At 42.5% G+C, this 21,146-nt stretch overlaps 1 long non-coding RNA gene across 1 annotated transcript; it reads left to right on the plus strand.

Moving 5' to 3' along the window:
* The first annotated feature begins 5,268 nt into the window (after positions 1-5,268).
* On the plus strand, positions 5,269-21,016 carry LOC117355466. The gene is made up of 3 exons (XR_004538376.1): positions 5,269-5,502; positions 9,521-9,651; positions 20,561-21,016. It is a non-coding gene; the product is annotated as an uncharacterized LOC117355466 (long non-coding RNA).
* The last annotated feature ends 130 nt before the right edge of the window (positions 21,017-21,146 follow it).

Raw genomic sequence — 21,146 nt, forward strand, 5'->3', positions numbered from 1 at the left:
TTAATAGCAGTATAGAAGCTTCCAATAAACAATTATCATTGCTATTGGCTTGTTATGCAATTAAACTGCATACCCAAATTTGCACTTACAGTTTATTAGCACTATATATAGAATTAGGGGGAGAGCTCAGTAACATTTTTTTCCTGTCCTAAACTACACCATTCAACATGAGGCTAGGAGAAACACCTTCAATCCAAGCAGGCACTATTCTGGATATTAGCAGCAACTCTTGATTTCCTGGTGTGTTTCTGAGATTGCGTTTGTTTTAAACATTGTGCCAGGCAGCAGGATTTGTTTTAAAATGTATCGCAAGTTCAGATTTTGGCTTGTTTTTTACATTGGCGCCATCTGCTGGGCCATATCTTACACCCCTGAGGAAGGTCTTTTTGGCCGAAACATGGACTGTGTTAGGGTCCAGTGTGCATTACGTTACAAAGGACTGGGGTCCAGTATATACTTTGTCACAAATGATTTATTTATGCCTATCACATCTTATATATGTGTTATACATGTGAACTTTTAGTTTTATTTTGAAATTTGCTATTTTAATAAACAGATTATCCCTGCAGCGGTCTGACTAGCATCCCTTCCCCACTTCTTTGGACTTTATAGTTCATACGTGGGTTGTTTTTTCCTTTGTATTGTTTGATACTAGCTGGATATTGTCAGATTATTTAGAGGGAAATTTTGGCAGCACTAGCCATATCCAACCACTGAAAATTCAAGGATAGAAAACGGATTCATTTAGCGGTGGCTAAACGAAGTTACAGGGAAATACTTTTTAAACCAATAGGAGGAAATTTTTGGTTTTTTCCACAGAGAATATTTAAGTTCTGGAATGCTTTGCCAGAGGTTGTAGTAAGAGCGGATAGCGTAGCTGGTTTTAAGAAAGGTTTGGACAATTTCCTGGAGGAAATGTCCATAGTCTGTTATTGAGAAAAACATAGGGGAAGCCACTGCTTGCCCTGGATCGGTAGCATGGAATGTTGCTACTCTTTGGGTTTTGACCAGGTACTAGGGACCTGGATTGGCCACCGTGTGAACAGGCTACTGGGTTTGATGGACAATTGGTCTGACCAAGTAAAGCTATTCTTATGTTCTTGTGTAAATGTGTAGGACCTGGATATATTTATTCTATTTATAATACAAGTGATTATGGGTTCTTCATGCATGTTAGTAATAGATTTTCCATATGCTTTATTAGGCAGTACAATTGATTGCTTTCACAGATAACGTTTATTAGAATATGTGGGAAAGCCTCTGTGTCATCCCAGTTGCCATTCCCAACACTGCAGACTTTGCAGGACCAATAATCCAGCTATATTGTTCTCAAAAAACAACTCTCCTTGGAACAAATCCGCTCTGATTTACCTTTGAACTTTGGGTGCCTTTTCTCTGCAATTCAAAAGCCATCAATGAATAACCTAAAATGAAAACTGCAAATGTATTAAGCAATGGAGTTTCCTTGTCAAATAATAATCTTTTGGTCTATGTCTCCAAGGAATTCCAATTTCAGTATAAAGTAACTGAAACAATTATTTGCTTTACATATTTGCTCCATTCTCTCATCCACAGATCATGCTGAATTTGGGCTATTAACATAGGAGTCAGTCTTCAACTTTACGAACCCCAGATGCTTCTGTGCATAGTGGTTTTACATGGGATTAGCACTATTTAAGATTTAAACTCATACATTCAGGATAATCTAAAAACATTTCTTTTTAAAGATGCCTTTGGCATTTGATCTATTCATTTTTAGACTGTTGTTTTAAATATTATATTCTACTGTTACATCCCTTCCCAATGTTTTTTTCCTTTTTTGTTTTACTTTTCTATCATGAATTGTATTTCACATCCCCTTTTTTACCTTATGTTACGAATATGTTGAACCATTTTTAATATTATGCCATTATTTAAAGTTTGTATTGTATTGTTTCCCACTGAATGTATTTTAAATTGTACATTGCTTTGAATTATGATTAAGCGATTAATCCAAAAATCATTAAACTTGAAACTATACTGTATAAAAACTACTTTAAACATTGTCTCTGTTGTCAGGTGTCCCCCAAACTCTGGGATTTTCAAATCAACGAGGTTTGCAAAGAATGAACACAGACTAGATACCCAAGGAACTGAGAGTGACTGCATCTAAAAGATGTAATGCGAAAGAAATGTCAGCTGTATTAACAGAGACTACCTTTCAAATTGAAGCTTTACTACAACAACCTTGTCAAAACAGCATGAAGTTAATCAGTCAATGCAAAAGGAGCCATAAGGCTGCTATAATCAACAGCCAAGTTGTACTCCCTTGAAATGTACTGAGGTATCAGGTACGATGAGCGATTTTCAAAAGGACAAAAGAGTCTGACATATTGTGAAAAAAGGGTAAAAACAAAAGAAAACAAGACTACGGGGAACTTTCAGTGAGAGGAGTGGACTAGTAGTTAGAGCCGTTGCCTCAGTGCTCTGAGGTTACGAGTTCAATTCCCAGCCTGCCACTTGTGACGCTGGGCAATTCACTTAACCCTCCATTGCCCCAGTACCACAGTTAAATTGTGAGCCTACTGGGAGAGAGAGAGAGGAAATACTCGAGTACTCAATGTATTGTAATCTGCTTTGAATGAATCTCTTCATGAAAAGGTGGTTAATAAATACAGTACACAATAGTAAGGATGCTAATTCTATTTTCTTGCTGGAGTGTAGGAATAAGAGACATCTGCCGATTTGTAGGTCATATCTTCTTATTAGACTAACGTAGAAGTACCTTTTGTCTTCTAGTTACTCCAGTACAGAGGTAACATCTAAAACTGGTTGTGGATTTTTACTGTATATCGACATATCAAAGTAGACTAACACAATAATCATTTCTGTGCTTGAGATGGAAGATAACTACATACGGTCAAATGATGTCAAAGACACATTAAGGGCTCCTTTTACAAAGCTGCGCTAGGGCCTTAACGCATGGAATAGCGCACGCTCAATTGCCGCGCATGCTAGCCGCTACTTCCTCCTTTTCAGCAGGAGGTAGATTTTTGGCTAGCGCGCGCTATAGTGCACGCTAATCCGGTGCGTGTGCTATAACGCTTAGCGCACCTTCGTAAAAGGAGCCCTAAGTTAGTCCAATTTAAAAAAAATGTCACCTGCGAGATAGTTGGTGACCCTTAATTTCCACATATCCAAGTGGACTAACACAGCCCTCACAATTCTCTGTCTGGTTGAGGAAACATATATCTGTCAGTAGCCCAACTGCCCTAGTGTAGGGGGTCTTAGTTTTCTTTGAAGATTTACGAGTGTTGTTATCAGTGCAGGCTACCATTAACATGCATGATTTTTACCACTAATTTGTGTTATTTTAGCACAAATCCCATTTCATACAATGAGACATGGAGGGACATATTTGATAGGACATCTAAACTGGACTTGGATGTTTCTGTATGGATGTCCTAAAGTTGGATCAGGAGAATAACTATTTTTGAAATTGCAAGACAACTACAATATCTTTTTTTTTTTTTTCAAAAAATTACTCATCTATATGTGCAGGTCCTTAGGACATCTATCTTTTTTGGCCATTTTCGAAAACCAAAACATCCAAATATAAAATGTCCAAAATAAGCCCATTTGGACATGGGAGGGTCCAGCATTTTAATGGACTGGCCACACAGACATAAAAACATGATGACAGATAAAGGCCAAATGGCCCATCCAGTCTGCCCATCTGCAGCATCCACTATCTCTTCCTCTCCCTAAAAGATGCCATTTGCCTGTCTCGTGCTTTCTTGAATTTAGACACAGTCTTTGTCTCCACCACCTCTACTAGGAGACTATTCCATGTATCTACTACTTTTTCAATAAAAAAGTATTTCTTTAGATTACTCCTGAGCCTATCACCTCGTAACCTCATTCTGTACCCTCTCACTCTGGAGTTTCCTTTCAATTGAAATAGATTTGCGTCATGTGTATTTATGCCACATAGGTATTTATATGTCTCTATCACATCTCCCCTCTCCTGCCTTTCCTCCAAAGTATACATATTGCACACCTTATGACGTAGACCATCAACCATTTTAGTTGCCTTCCTCTGGACTGACTCCATCCTGTTTATAAATTTTTGAAAATGTGATCTCTAGAATTGTACACAATATTCTAAATGAGGTATCATCAGAGTCTTATACAGGGAAATCAACACCTCCTTCTTTCCTACTGGCCATACCTCTCCCTATGCACCCTAGCATCCTTCTGGCTTTTGTTGTCGCCTTTTCAACCTGCTTTGCTACCATAAGATCATCACATACTGTCACACCCAACTCCCTCTCCACTTTCATGCACAAATGTTCTTCACTCCCTAAACTATACCATTCCCTTGGGTTTTTGCAGCCCAAATGCATGATCTTGCATTTCTTAGCATTAAATCTTAGCTGTCACATTTCAGACCATTCTTCAAGATTCACTATGTCCTTCCTCATGTTATTCCCACCATCAGGGGTCTCTACTCTTTCAAATTTTGTTTTCCATGCCGAATAATAATGTGCTACCGGCTACATCACAACACCATGAATAATCTTTTTACCCAGTATCCCAGCCTTACTTATCAACATATGATGTCTAAGTACTGGTATACGAAAAGACTCATATGTATCTAGAAGAAGACCTGAAGGGAAAAAAAAGAAAAGAATGACCAAACAGATTTTCCAACTAGCGGACAATAGCTCTCCAAAAGTCTTTTATTTTTGGACATGCCCAAAAAATGTGGTAAAACAAGTTCACAGAAGACATTTGGGGCAAATCTGAGTATCGAGACCTCCTGCTCTGTACACCTGTTCTTATAAGAACTATGTTGTACTAACATTCCTGAAGTTCTGCACTTACTAAAATCCCTGGTTTGCTTTTTAAAAAACAGGTACACCGAGGTCTCTATTCCATTGAGCCCACAGTCCTTTGTATTCCTTAATAGGGTATAACTGACATACTGCTCAATACAACACAGACAAAGACAGACCACCTTCCATGAATTGATAGAAAAAATTTCACACTTGGACCCCCAATTGAACCTTAAGTCCATCCACTAATAAATAATTCAAATAGTGGTGTACCTGCTTGTAAGTGAATAATCCCCTTGATCCTAAGAGGTTTTACACCTGAAAGTAGTCCCAGCTACCAGGACCGTTGCTTGCTACTCTCAGTCCAGAAAGAACAACGCTGGATTTTTAAATTAAACACAATTGAACCTAATGGCCTAAATAAAGCTCTAGAATGGCAACATTTCTATTAGATTTTTCATTTATTATTTTCTAAGATAGTTTTATATGTTTAAACTCTGAGGAAGGCTTTTGAAGTTTTTTGGTGCCTTCCTCTTTCCGTACTTTGCTCTGCGCCTCCTTAAGAATTGTTAATGAGGCTTCAATACGCAACGAGCTGCAAGTCCCGCTGTTCTTTAAATAAGTTGCTCTGCTCTGTTCAATTGTTGCTCTGAACCGGCAGGAGTTCATCTGTAGCCCAGATAAGGTAAAAAGATATCTGTTTTATAAGTATTTAACTGTTTCCTTTGTAGATAGAGTAACGGTCTGGCTCTGTTTTTCCAGCATTGCAAAAACACTCTTCCCTGATGCAACACAGATGTAATTTGATCCCGCGAAACGTAGGCCATGTTGGACTGAGAGTAACAAGCAATGGTCCTGGTTCTTAAAGAACATATGAACAAAAGCTAAGTACTTCTATGAGGTTTAAAAGTTTACAGCACATATGCACTTTTTGAAATGGCATTTTAAAGCACTAGTACACTTTTTGCACTAGTGCATAGTAACATAGTAACATAGTAACATAGTAGATGACGGCAGATAAAGACCCGAATGGTCCATCCAGTCTGCCCAACCTGATTCAATTTAAAATTTTTTTTTTTTTTTTTTTTTCTTCTTAGCTATTTCTGGGCGAGAATCCAAAGCTTTACCCGGTACTGTGCTTGGGTTCCAACTGCCGAAATCTCTGTTAAGACTTACTCCAGCCCATCTACACCCTCCCAGCCATTGAAGCCCTCCCCTGCCCATCCTCCTCCAAACGGCCATACACAGACACAGACCGTACAAGTCTGCCCAGTAACTGGCCTAGTTCAATCTTTAATATTATTTTCTGATTCTAAATCTTCTGTGTTCATCCCACGCTTCTTTGAACTCAGTCACAGTTTTACTCTCCACCACCTCTCTCGGGAGCGCATTCCAGGCATCCACCACCCTCTCCGTAAAGTAGAATTTCCTAACATTGCCCCTGAATCTACCACCCCTCAACCTCAAATTATGTCCTCTGGTTTTACCATTTTCCTTTCTCTGGAAAAGATTTTGTTCTACGTTAATACCCTTTAAGTATTTGAACGTCTGAATCATATCTCCCCTGTCTCTCCTTTCCTCTAGGGTATACATATTCAGGGCTTCCAGTCTCTCCTCATATGTCTTCTGGTGCAAGCCTCCTATCATTTTCGTCGCCCTCCTCTGGACCGCCTCAAGTCTTCTTACGTCTTTCGCCAGATACGGTCTCCAAAACTGAACACAATACTCCAAGTGGGGCCTCACCAATGACCTGTACAGGGGCATCAACACCTTCTTTCTTCTACTGACTACGCCTCTCTTTATACAGCCCAGAATCCTTCTGGCAGCAGCCACTGCCTTATCACACTGTTTTTTCGCCTTTAGATCTTCGGACACTATCACCCCAAGGTCCCTCTCCCCTTCCGTGCATATCAGCTTCTCTCCTCCCAGCATATACGGTTCCTTCCTATTATTAATCCCCAAATGCATTACTCTGCATTTCTTTGCATTGAATTTTAGTTGCCAGGCATTAGACCATTCCTCTAACTTTTGCAGATCCTTTTTCATATTTTCCACTCCCTCTTCGGTGTCTACTCTGTTACAAATCTTGGTATCATCTGCAAAAAGGCACACTTTTCCTTCTAACCCTTCAGCAATGTCACTTACATACATATTGAACAGGATTGGCCCCAGCACCGAACCCTGAGGGACTCCACTAGTCACCTTTCCTTCCTTCGAGCGACTTCCATTAACCACCACCCTCTGGCGTCTGTCCGACAGCCAGTTTCTGACCCAGTTCACCACTTTGGGTCCTAACTTCAGCCCTTCAAGTTTGTTCAACAGCCTCCTATGAGGAACTGTATCAAAGGCTTTGCTGAAATCCAAATAAATTACATCTAGCATATGTCCTCGATCCAGCTCTCTGGTCACCCAATCAAAAAATTCAATCAGGTTCGTTTGGCACGATTTACCTTTTGTAAAGCCATGTTGCCTCGGATCCTGTAACCCATTAGATTCAAGGAAATACACTATCCTTTCTTTCAGCAACACTTCCATTATTTTTCCAACAACTGAAGTGAGGCTCACCGGCCTGTAGTTTCCTGCTTCATCCCTGTGACCACTTTTATGAATAGGGACCACATCCGCTCTCCTCCAATCCCCAGGAATCACTCCCGTCTCCAGAGATTTGTTGAACAAGTCTTTAATAGGACTCGCCAGAACCTCTCTGAGTTCCCTTAGTATCCTGGGATGGATCCCGTCTGGTCCCATCGCTTTTTCCACCTTCAGTTTTTCAAGTTGCTCATAAACACCCTCCTCCGTGAACGGCGCAGAATCTACTCCATTTTCTCGTGTAACTTTGCCGGACAATCTCGGTCCTTCTCCAGGATTTTCTTCTGTGAACACAGAACAGAAGTATTTGTTTAGCACATTTGCTTTCTCCTCATCACTCTCCACATATTTGTTCCCAGCATCTTTTAGCCTAGCAATTCCATTTTTTATCTTCCTCCTTTCACTAATATATCTGAAAAAATTTTTATCTCCCTTTTTTACATTTTTAGCCATTTGTTCTTCCGCCTGTGCCTTCGCCAAGCGTATCTCTCTCTTGGCTTCTTTCAGTTTCACCCTGTAGTCTTTTCTGCTCTCCTCTTCTTGGGTTTTTTTATATTTCATGAACGCCAACTCTTTCGCCTTTATTTTCTCAGCCACTAGGTTGGAGAACCATATCGGCTTCCTTTTTCTTTTGTTTTTATTGATTTTCTTCACATAAAGGTCCGTAGCCATTTTTATCACTCCTTTCAGCTTAGACCACTGTCTTTCCACTTCTCTTATGTCCTCCCATCCTAACAGCTCTTTCTTCAAGTACTTTCCCATTGCATTAAAGTCCGTACGTTTGAAATCTAGGACTTTCTGTCGGTCTAGAGTCTCTGAAATGAACTACCGTATTTTCACGCATATAATGCGCACCTGTGTAAAACGCTCACACGGGTATAGCGCGCGGGAAACCAAAATAAATTAACAGAAAGCGCGCACACGCGTATACCGCGCATGCTGCTCATTGAATTAAAACCTCCTCCTGCCTTGCCGTCCCGACTCTCCTCTTGTCGCTCTGCCCCGAATCGCCGCCCTGCTCCTGCCTGTCCCCCCTTGAAGTCCTGTCCCCCCTTAAAGGTCTGCCTGTCCCCCTTGAAGTCCTGTCCCCATCCTGAAAGCCTGATGCCCCACCCCAAAGGACCACTGGCCCCTCCACCCTGAAGGACCGCTCGCACCCCCCCCAACGTCCGATTCATCCCCCAGCCCCCCCGCACCATATACGGTGGAGAAGCAGCCTACCATGGGTTCGCGATACCAGTGAGCCCTGCTGCTTCCTCTGCCGGCGGTCCCGCCCCTTCTCTGAGTCCTGCGCTGCTTCCTCTGCCGCGGTCCTGCCCTTTCTCTGATGTCAGAGAAGGGGCGGGACCACGGCAGAGGAAGCAGCGCAGGGCTCAGAGAAGGGGCAGGACCGCCGGCAGAGGAAGCAGCAGGGCTCACTGGCATCGCGAACCCACGGTAGGCTGCTTCTCCACCGCAAACGGTGCGGGGGGGGGGGGGGCTGGGGGATGAATCGGACGGCGGGGGGTGGGGTACGAGCGGTCCTTCAGAGCGGGGGTGCGAGCGGTCCTTCAGGGTGGGGGGGCCAGCGGTCCTTCGGGGTGGGGCATCAGGCTTTCAGGGCTGGGGGATGAATCGGACGTCGGGGGGGGGAGGGAACCAGCAATGTAAAAAACAAATTGTAAAACGCGCTCACGCATATAACGCGCATGGTTATGCTCTGTTTGTAAAATCGTGTATAACGCGCGCGTTATATGCATGAAAATACGGTATAAGTTTTAAATAGTTTTTAGTATTAATGAACTGCATAACCCCTTTAGTATTAAATAGTAGTTTTAATGTAAATCATTGAAGAAATAAAATTATATTTAATGTTAGAAAGATGGTAGGGAGGATGGGTTCAAGCCAGTGATGTGAATGTGAGTAAGAGAAAAGAAGTGTCTTTCTCTTTGAAAGAACCACAAATGGGTGAAACTTAATACTCAATATTCTGAGGCTTGTTCCTGTTTATAAATAGAGAAAAAAGAGAAAAGAATTACTTCCAGTGTCATTTTGATATATTTTTGGTGGCTCTATATATTGTATTTAATTGATAGGTAACCATCAGGTTTTTTTCTACTTTTGTTATAAAACAGCTCCATTCAAAACAGAACATGCAAAAGCGTATGACATCACAAGTTGACGTCCACGCATGCTGAGAGGCCCTGTATACGCGTCCCTGAGTTTAGTGTGCCGTGGCGGAAAAAGTTTGCGACACACTGGAATAGTAAGTACACGCACATAAGAACATAAGAACATAAGAACATAAGCAGTGCCTCTGCCGGGTCAGACCACAGGTCCATCCCGCCCAGCAGTCCGCTCCCGCGGCGGCCCAAACAGGTCACGACCTGTCTGTATCACCAGAAGGGGCTCCCTTGCCACCTTGGTTTCTCATTTAAGTCCTGTCTTCCTATCGAGGTCCTAACCCTCCGGTCTTGCACATGCACGACCTGGTTTGGTTTCTATACTCATTACCTGGTTAGCTTTCTATACTTGTGTTACATCCCAGCTCCTCCCTCAGTATCCCACGATCCCTTTATCCTTCAGGAATCCGTCCAATCCCTGTTTGAATCCCTGTACCATATTCTGCCTGATCACTTCCTCCGGTAGCGCATTCCAAGTGTCCACGACCCTTTGGGTGAAAAAAAACTTCCTTGCGTTTGTTCTGAACCTATCTCCCTTCAGTTTCTCCGTATGCCCCCTCGTACCTGTTGTCCCCTTCAGTCTGAAGAATCTGTCCCTATCCACCCTCTCTATGCCCCTCATGATCTTGAAGGTCTCTATCATATCTCCCCTGAGCCTCCTCTTTTCCAGAGAGAAGAGCCCCAGCCTATCCAACCTCTCGGCGTATGGGCAGTGTTCCAGCCCTTTTACCATTTTCGTTGCTCTCCTTTGGACTCTCTCAAGTACCGCCATGTCCTTCTTGAGGTGCGGAGACCAATACTGAACGCAGTATTCCACATTTGGCAGTTAACCTCAGGATGCCTGTGTATGTCCCGCGGTTTGCCATTTTAAGTTGCTGTAGTATATGTTAGCTCCTTACACAGCTTATAGTAAAAGGGCCCCTATGATATTTATTCTTGTTAATTGATATGTCCAAACTAGCTGAAACTGCTTTTCGTTACAGAGAGAGAAGAAAATTTTTAACAATGGTAGTGCTTCAAGGAATAATTTGCATAAAACATATGAGCTATAGTTTTTATCAGCCTCTTCTACTTTTTGTTACCATTGCAGTTTTGTAGGTTACAGTAATTGCAGTCAGCCTATTCCTTCCGTGAATTTTAGGTCGGCAATTTGCACACATTGCTTGACAGCTGACATGTGAACGCTTGGCAGTGGTTACATTATTAAATCCAAGGTGATGGGTGTCAGTAGCATTTGAAGTGTTATGTGATAGTTTCTTCCTTTCCTTAGACAGGCGGCATAATTGTAAAAAGGGTACCTTATGCTTTAAGAAATGCTCAGTCGGTAAGAGGGAGTAGTTTGAGAGAGAGAAAAAAAAAAGCTAATGCCATGTTTGCTTCACAGAGGTGAGACATTTTCAGATCTGGAATGCTTTTTAACCTACTTTGATTGTCCAACCGGTTTAAGGGTACTCTGGATCAAAGGCAGGGTGAAGCCAATGCTTCTCTAAATCTCTCTTGCTCTCTAAACATGCCATTGCTTATTCACTGACAAGTAAAAAGTGTTTTTATTCTGTATCTGCATACATTGGTAGAGATTTGTGTGTGTGTGACCTTGTTACAGATTAGCGTAGTCTGGCCTTCATTCTATTCCCCTTCTCTTCATTTCTGAAGTCTCAAACCAAATCTAGACTAATTGATATCGAGGCACCCTGCCAATGTCTGCATTGGGTCCTGCTCGCTTTCATTATATTTATTAGCAAGTCACATAAAGCAGTACAGGGTTAGAGAAACATTTTTTTCAGATGACATTCAAATTAGTGGTATGGCAAATAATTCTACAGAAACTGAAAATGCTGCAGTGGGATTTGGATAAGTTATGGGACTGACTTAATCAAAGATAAATGTCATTGTATTACCGCAATGGCAGCTGAATGCTTCTTTCAGCTTCCAGCATGCTTGTAAATTTTCAGAGGCTTTGCAACTCAGTAGAGCTCACTGCAGCAGCCCTCCTGCAAATGCCATCTATTGCTTAGACTTTAAGACTACCATGGTTCATATTTGGATGTGAAAGACAGAAAAAGTAGGACAGGAAGAAAACTGACAACTATGAATTATGGTGCTGGAGATGACTTCTGTGTATACCAACCATTCCTAACCAAGTCATCAGGGTACATCTACGACTTCCCATTGGGTTATCAGGATATCCACAATGAATATTCATGAGTTAGATTTGCATGCAATTGAAGCAACAGATGCAAATCAATCTCATGAATATTCATTGTGGATATCCTGAAAACCAATGGGACTAGGTGTGCCCTAATGACTGGACTGGGAATGGCAGGTATATACCATGGGCTGCCCAAAGAACAAATCAATCAGTACTTGAGGAGATCAAAGCAAAGCTGTCCTTGGAAGTGCAAATCACAAGACTGTGGCTTTCATACTTCAGACGCATCATGAGAAGAGAATGCTCATTAGAGAAAAGACATCATGCTTATCAAGATAGAAGGTGAATTGAAAAGAGGTAGGCCAGCGATTGCAATGGATTCATTACAATAACAACAGCTACTAAAATGGTGTGTGATCTTCATCATAAGGCGTACAGGGTCAGACTTAAACATCTCAATCTGTATACTTTGGAGGAAAGGCGGGAGAGGGGAGATATGATAGAGACGTTTAAATACCTACGTGGCATAAATGCGCATGAGTCCAGTGGCTTACCAAGGGGGGGGGGGGAAGGTCCGCCCCAGGTGCAGCCTTAGGGGGGGGGGTACACAGCCGGACAGGTCCGGAAAATTCCTGGGCTACGACGGCACTCAGCGGCATCGGCGCCCCCCCTGCCCCGCGACAACACTCAAGTTCGACCTCCTTTTCCCAGTATCAGAAGAACTTCAGATCGGCAACAGGTGCTCAGTCAAAAGCTTCCCCTGACTCAGCTTCCTGTTTCCGCCCAGGCAGTTCAATCAGGGGAAGCTTTTGACTGAGCACCTGTTGCCGATCTGAAGTTCTGCTGATGCCGGGAGAAGGAGGCCAAACTTGAGTGCTGTCGCGGGGCAGGGGGGCGCCGATGCCGCTGAGTGCCATCGTGGAGGGGGGGCGCCGATGCCACTCGGTGCCGTCGCGGGGGGGGGGGCCTTGCCAATCTTGTTTCCAAAATCGGAAAGGTGAGGGAGAAAGATGGGCCTGTGGTGGATGGAGAGATTGAGAGAAGGGAACAGATGATGGAAGTGGGGGAAAGAGAGAGAAGGGGCAGATGATGGAAGTGGAGAGAAGGGGGAGAGAGAAGAGGGCAGATGATGAAAGTGGGGGGAAGAGAGAGAAGGGGCAGATGATAGAAGTGGGGAGAAGGGGCATATGATGGAAGTGGGGAGAGAGAAGAGGGAAGATGATGGAAGGAGGGGGGAAAGAGAGAGAAGGGGCAGCTGATGGAAGTGGGGAGAGAGAAGAGGGCAGATGATGGAAGTGGGAGAAAGAGAGAAGGGGCAGATGTTGGAAGTGGGGGGAAAGAGAGAGAAGGGGCAGATGATGGAAGTGGGGAAAAGGGGCAGATGATGGAAGTGGGGAGAGAGAAGAGGGCAGATGATGGAAGGAGGGGTGAAAGAGAGAGAGAAGGGGCAGATGATGGAAGTGGGGAGAGAGAAGAGGGCAGATGATGGAAGTGGAGGGGAAAGAGAGAGAAGGGGCAGATGATGGAAGTGGGGAGAGAGAAGAGGGCAGATGATGGAAGTGGGGGAAAGAGAGAAGGGGCAAATGAGGGAAGTGGAGAGAAGGGAGAGAGAGAAGAGAGCAGAGGATAGAAGGAGGGGATAAATAAAAGGAGGGCACATGATGGGGGAAAAGGATTGAGTTAGGGAAATACTGGAGGGGGTGAGGGAAAGAGGTGGTGAGCTGTAGGTAGACAGTAAAAAAGGAAATTGATGAGAGGGTAGTAAGAACGTAATCTAGATGGATGCAGAAAATAAATTGAAAAGGAAAATGAGGGAAGAAAGCGATTGCAGAAGAGAGGTGTGGGAGAGCGAAGGAGAGGAGAGAGAGGCATACAGTTTCTGGAAGGGGCATAGAAGGAGAGAGGATGCCATATAGGGGCAGAGAGATGGCAGACAGTGGATGGAAGGAAGAGAGTAACAAGAAGATGAGGAAAGCAGAAACCAGAAAAGACAAAGGTAGAACAAAAATTTTCTATTTATTTGTTGCTTTAGGAGACATGTGCTGGTTCAATTTAACCTTTGCCTATGTATTTCTATTTTATCCCCCCTTTTACAGAACTGTGGAGCGTTTTTTAGCTCCAGCCGTGGTGGTAGCAGCAGAATTCTATGAGCATCAGAGCTGTTACCACTGTGGCTAAAATCCACACTACAGTTTTGTAAAAGAGGGAGGGGTTAGTTTGTGATGACATATTCCATACTAGGCAAAGGTATTTTCTGTGTTCTGTGTGTTCGAAAGACATGGTTTTCTGTTATGATTGACGGTGTAGGATTGATCTGTACTAGTCTGGCTTATTTAGTTTTACAATGGGTGTATTGATGTACTGCTTACTGCATATGTAAGATGCTGCCTTTTCCTAGGTACTCATGTGTGACGTGTGGCTTGTTATTAAAAATCATGTTTTTCGTACAGATGGTGCCAAAAAATGATGGGCCCCAGGTGTCACATATGCTAGGTACGCCACTGCATGAGTCGAGTCTCATTTGAAAGAAAGCTCTGGAATGAGAGGGCTTAGGATGAAGTTAAGAAGTGATAGGCTCCGGAGTAATGTAAGGAAATATTTTTTTACAGAAAGAGTGGTAGATGTGAGGAACAGTCTCCCAATAGAGGTGGTGGAAACAGAGACTGTGTCTGATTTCAAGAAAGCCTAGGATAGTCATGTGGGATCTCTTAGAGAGAGAGGAAGAGAAAATGGTTACTGTGGATGGGCAGACTGGATGGGCCATTTGGCCTTTATCTGCCATCATGTTTCTATGGAAACCCCTCTGTTGACAATTAACTGTCTGTCTGAAGGCTGGACACAGTTCAGAGCAACTAACCAATGGGTTGCAATGAGTCAGCACAGGCTTGAAGGCACTTAACATACTTTAAAACATTGTATATTCATTATTAATTAGGCAACCTGCCTCCTGTCCATTGCTTGATAATCTATCTCTGTTAACCAAAAGAGCATGGGATACATGTGAGAAGAGTTATAAATATATGTGCACTAGTTATCTGCAAGAATTAGGTTATCAACTTGTATCTGCATACAAGTCAGGAGGATATATTTCTCAAACATGTGTGTCAGAGAAAATAGCGGCGTCAAGATATATTCAAAATTTTAATGTGTATGTTATTTTTTTTATTTCACTTTCTTGTATTAATAATGCAAATTCCCATATTGAAAGTGAACTGAAAAAGTGTCATTTTGTATCTGGGAAAATATCAAGGATCCCATAAGGCCTCATCTAGAATATGGAGTATGGTTTTAGTCTCCTTAGATGAAAAGGACATACATAAGACTGATAAAAATTAATGAACAAAGGATATATGACCAGTTGCACAGAGAAGAAGACTTGAGGCTATTCATTATAGAAAAATCTGGTTAGACTATAAGAAAATTGGATAAGAATTTAAGGAAATCTTACAAGGATCTGTGCAAAAGATTTCCATGATAAATTAGAATAGTTCATCCAAACTGCAGAGGTGGAAAATGATTAAGAGCATATTTGATTTAAAATCAATAGAAATGGGAGGAAGGAAACACTAACAAGTTGCAAATAGATATAACTGCATAAGATTCACTGTCTCCTCGTGGCCTAATTTATAAACTTTGAGTTAGCAAGTATGCTTGCATCCAGATAGAATAACTATAAGGTTTGATCCTGAAAAGAATCGCTATAGGCCTATGCTGTTTAGAAAAGAAAACCAAGTGCTAGAGAACCATGATAGTTTGAAGAGTAGAGCAAAGATTAGGGTATGGCTCCTAAAAAAGGAGGACAGATTGAGACATCTTAGTTTTACTTCCATTGCTTTCCATGGAAGTAAAACCCAAATGTCTCTATCTGTCCTCCTTGTTTCTATTGCTTTCAGTGGAAGTAAAACCCGGATGTCTCAATCCGTCCTCTTTTTTCTGGAGCTATATGGTAACCCTAGCAAGGATCAAATGGCCAAGTGGCTCACAATGGCACTGAGCACACTAAGTCCATCTGGCAAGTTTCACAGAGGACCTTGGAGGTTTACTAGTAATCTAGTAACTTCTGTATTTAGATTCGACTCTGTCTGACAGGTTGCAAAAAATAGAAATACGAGGTGATAGTTCTTGTTTTGCAGGAGAATATGTTTTAACTTGGCTGAGTTGATCAAATTCTGGTCTAGAGAGAGTTAATTTTGTGAAGGACAATGCAGGGAGAAGGGGAGGTTAGAGCTAGTGAGGAATGTTCAGTGAATGGCAGCTGATTGGGTGAGAATTCTGTTCCGAGCACCTGATCAACAATTTTTGGAGATGAAAGAATACCAAGGGGTATTTTTATCAGCCTTTGCTTTTGTTTTGTGGAACCCGAGAGGCAGGTCAAATTTTGTCCCTCTGCCTGAAGGTCAGGCTCTTAGTGGTACTATATTGGGATGGGGGCAGTTGTAGCAGGGTCCCAGAAGCCATTCCCCTTGGGATAAAACCATTTGGGTTTTGAGTTGCTGATTTACTATGGATAAAAGGGAGTGTTGGGTTCATATTTGGTGTCGCCATGAATCCAAGAATCTAGCAGTGTTGTCATTGCATCACATCCGCGCATGCTCGGAGGCTCTCCAGAAGCAGTGTCGAGCTCTGGCCGAGCCAGGGCTTTCTAAAACCTGGACAAACTGCCGGGTTTTCCAAAATCCATCCAGACACTTGGACAGTCCTCTAAAAAGAGGACATGTTCAGGTAAATCTGAACATCTGATAACCCTAAAAGTAAAGCAGCAGCTATTACAGGAAAGCATTGTACTGCATTGAACAGAACACGCTTACCAAGCTCCTTTCCAGCACAGGTTATTTATTCTTGTATGTTCACAGTGGCATGTCTTTCTGAAGTCTTCATATCTTCGTGTGCAGCCCCATTTTAGACAGGTCTTAGTAGAATTCAGAGGATATATTTTCTTCAGCAGACTGAATGAGTCAATTAAATTGGTCAGGGTTAGGCGCTCTATATGCGCCAATTAAATCTTTTATCTACTGTCATCTGTATTCATAGCTCATTAAAGGCACAGACTTGGAAAAAGCATATTTGAATAGCAAGTGCAGGAAGTAAGAGCACTTGAAACGCTAATTGTTTTGGGGTGGTAATTGATAAAAAGCACCGACCAATTATAAAACTGCTCCTTAGTTACAATGTTAAGAAATTCTGTGGTATTCTAGAAAGTGTTTATTTATTTAAAACCATTTATAATTTGCTTTTCTCCAAAGCAGCTCACAGCTTAACATACATAGTTTTAGATACATACATTTTAAAATAACCACATACAAGCAGATGAAAATTAGGGATCAGAATTACTAATAATACACTATAACAGTCTTAAAAGAGGTAAACATCATCATTTTCAGAGAGGCAAAGTGCTAACCATGGGAGGCCTGAACAAAAAAGATAGGTTTTGAGCAATTTTCTAAATTGCGACAAATTTCTACAAAACCTCAAGGTGCTAGTCATGGCATTCCATAAAACTGGCCCAGCGGTTGAGAAACAAGATTTTTTTTTTAGTTCGCACATATCGGACACTGTTCGTTTTCCTTGTGTCATGTAACCGACGATTTTCAGATCTCAGTGTTCTCGGTGGGCTGTACATCATCAAGCATTTGGCCAAATAATTTGGCAAGGTGTCATATACACCCTGTTGGACAGGTTTTGGTGGTGGTGGTGCTGCTGCTGATGACTGAAATGAAGGGAAAAAAAGAGAGCACTAGAATGAATACATACTGAATATTCTGAGTTCTTATAAAAGCTGATTAGCCATTACCCATGTGAAACTAAATGCCTGACAGGATTCTGAGGCCATGCTATGATCACCAAGATTTCTAATTTTGGTTTATATTTGAGTCAACCTTCCCCACTTCTTTTTTTTTTTTTTGGTGGGGGGGACAATTACCTCGGTTTATATTTGAGTATGGTATGTCCAACCCTCACTGTCTCTTCTCCACACTCAACTCTCTACTCAAAGTACCCTCACTTCCAGCTCCTCCATCACTTTCTCCTCAGACTATGGCTGAGTACCTCCACGATGTGACAAACCCATGGCCAGCTTTGTCCCTATGATTAATAAAAGCAGAACACGGTCCCTGGTCAGGAGAGCTGACCAGGTTAAAAATAATGATATAGAAATGGCTGACTACCCCTCAGATAGTGAGGAAGAGCAGGAAGGGTATGAGCCTAAGGATATTCAGCAGAATGTGCCATACCAGAGTAAATATACCAGAAAGCCTGTTAGGACTTTTACTGAGAAGTGGAGACCTAGTCCTGCAGAGTATTCACACTATCGGCAGCCTAGGAAAAACCAGCTTTATTTCCCTAGGGATTATAAGCCCAACTCCCCTCCTTCTAGGAGAGAGGGGTGGGACTATGGCACACATAAAAGCAGAGCCCTGAATCACAGTAGGGGGAAGACAGGAGGGAGAGAATAGACAGGAGAGACAGAGGCAGGAGAAGCGAGGCAGAGGCACCAGCAGCAGTGCAACCAGGAAGGTAAGGGGAGGAGTCTCTCTCCTCAACCTCATAGCAGTGAGGACGTGGATATGGCTGAGGACTTTCCTAGCCTGAGACCAGCTGCTGAGAGCCTGGTAGGAGCCAAAACTATGGACACTGCTGAATTGCCTCTAGATGCCAGCTTTACCCCAGAGGGGATGGAGGTTAGTTCCTAAGCTAAAGGGAAGAAAAGAACCTGTCTCAGTAAATTGTGTTTGTGTGCTGGCTCTCTGCAAGCAGAGAAGGAAAAAGCCTCTCCATTTTCTCCATGGCTGTCCTGATGTTTGTTTGTTGAGAAGCTGTAAATTCCAACTTGTGAAGTTTCTGTGCAACAATAGTAACTTATCTAAAGCACCCTGCTGTGCTCTGTCTACAGAAAAGCTCAGCTGTTGCTGATAAGCCCTATTGAACGGGAGCTCTGAAAATAGCAAAAAGGGCTGAGAGCTGGAGACTATACCCTGCAAGGTTAGATGGGGACTTGTGGCTTTATCTCCAAAGTTTTGCTACTATATTTGCCTTTCATGTTTTTACAGTTTTCTTTTCTTTTATGGAATTTATTTTCATGGCATTTCTATTTACCTGAACCCTGGTGAAGAGGACTGTCTTTAACCAGAGAAAGTCCAGGGGAATTATACTGCATGCCATACTTGAGCTTTGGACATTTCTGACAACTGTGTGAACCATATTTATTTTGACCTGATTTATGAATTTCATGATTGTGACTGATGGTGCTCAGACCACTTGCCAAATAAAGCCTAGAATTGAGAATTTAACAATACCTGAACTGTGTCTCTCATTATTGGTAAATTTATCTCAGTGGGGCCTGGGCAGACTAGGCAGCAGGGGCCTAGGTCTGTTTTACTTGAAAGGCCTTCCTCTTTCCTGAGGAAGCCACGCTGACAGGTCAGAGTAAAACACGGCTAAACCGCCTGCAGGCCTAGGCAGGGGTTAGCTATGTGATAACGACAAGGTTCACAAGAGTAACCTTGAGTTCTTGGCCAAATCACCTCCACCTCTCACACTTCCCAACCATCCTGCTGACCTTCCGTTGACCCCCTGCTGCCTTTTCTTCCTTCTCTGAAATCACTGAGGAGGAAACCGCACACCTTCTCTCCTCCTCCAAATTCACTACCTGTTCCTCTGATCCCATCCCCACCTGGTTACTGATCACAATCTCTGCAGGGCGTGTGGGAAGTGTGAGAGATGGAGGTGATTCGGCTGAGAACTCAAGGTTACTCTTGTGAACCTTGTTGTGGAGGTACTCGGCCACATCCTCAACTGTTTGCTCTCCACTGCAACTGTGCCTGATGCCTTCAAACATGCTGTAGTTATGCTACTCCTCAAAAAAAAAAAAAACCTTCACTTGACCCTACCTGCCCCTCCAATTATCATCCCATCTCCCTCCTCCCCTTCTTATCCATGCTACTTGAACATGCAATTCACCGTTGTTGTCTTGACTTTCTTTCATTTCAAGCTATCCTTGACCCACTTCAATTTGGCTTTCACCCTCTTCATTCTATGGAAACAGCCCTTACTAAAGTCTCCAATGGCCTGCTATTGGCTAAATCCAAGGGCCTCTATTCTATCCTTATTCTCCTTGGTCTATCTGCGGCCTTTGACACTGTAGACCACCGCCTATTAACTGATATGCTGACCTCATTGAAATTTCAGTGTATTTCATGGGTTTTGTCATACCATTCCTTTAACAATTTTAGCATAAGCTCTGGAAGATCCTTTTCTGCAGCCATTCCATTATTAATCAGTGTACCTCAGGGCTCTGGCGTGGGACCTCTTCTTTTCTCCACTTCTTCCCTTGGTGCTCTAATCTCCTCCCATAGCTTCTGGTATCACCATTATGCTGACAACTCACAAATCTTCCTCTCTACACCTGAAATTTCTACAGGATTCCAGGCCCAAGTCTCGGCCTGCCTTGCTACCGGGATGTCTCACCGCCATCTAAAATTAAACATGGCCAAAACTGAACTCCCCATCTTTCCTCCTTCATTGGATAATGCTCTTATCCTCCCTGTCTCACAACCTTAGGGTCATCTTTGACTCATCTCTTTCCTTCTCTCTGCATATCTAACAAACCACCAAATCCTGTTCCTTTCTCTACAAAATCACTATAATCCAGCCTTTCCTCTCTGGGAGGTTTTTGTATTGTGGAAGTATGTATTGTTAATGGTGTATGTAATGTTTGATGTAATGTTATAGTTTTTGTATGTAAGTTTGTAACCCGCCCTGGGTAAGAGTGGGATATAAATGAATAAATAAACACACAAACAAACTTTGCAACTCTTCAGTATCACTCCTCTCTTATCTCTCTCTAGACTGTATCCCAAGACCTCCATTCATCAGGCAAGATTCTCATGGCGGTAACCCTCTCTATGACCAGCTCCAGACTCAATCCCTTCTACCATGCTACATTGTATGCTTGGAACAACCTGCTTGACTCAGTACATCAGTATCCCTCTTTGGCAGAATTCAAATCTAGGCTGAAAGCCCACTTTATTAAAGTTGCCGTTAGGTCTTAATCCAACCAACTTGTAAAGCACCCATTTCTACTGGTCATTGCCTCCATATCCCCTACCCTATCCGCCTCATCATTCCCCTTCTAATTTCCTATCTGAGCATCATATATAGATTCACCTTCTTGACCTGTGTGCCTGTCATAATTAGACTGTAAGCTCTTTCTGGCAGGGACTGTCTCATAAATGCTTAATGTACAGCATTGTGTGTGTCTGGTGGCATTATAGAAATAATAAATTGTTGTTTTCTTGATATCATGTTTGTTTTGAAATTGACCATTTCTCAAATGCATTTGTCCTCGGTGCATTTTATTTTATTGAACCATTTAAAAAAACCACCACACCAAAAAAATAAATGTACAAAAGAAGCTATTGGGATATAGGAGGG

This window comes from Geotrypetes seraphini, chromosome 2 (assembly GCF_902459505.1).
Source record: "Geotrypetes seraphini chromosome 2, aGeoSer1.1, whole genome shotgun sequence".
Taxonomy (NCBI): domain Eukaryota; kingdom Metazoa; phylum Chordata; class Amphibia; order Gymnophiona; family Dermophiidae; genus Geotrypetes; species Geotrypetes seraphini.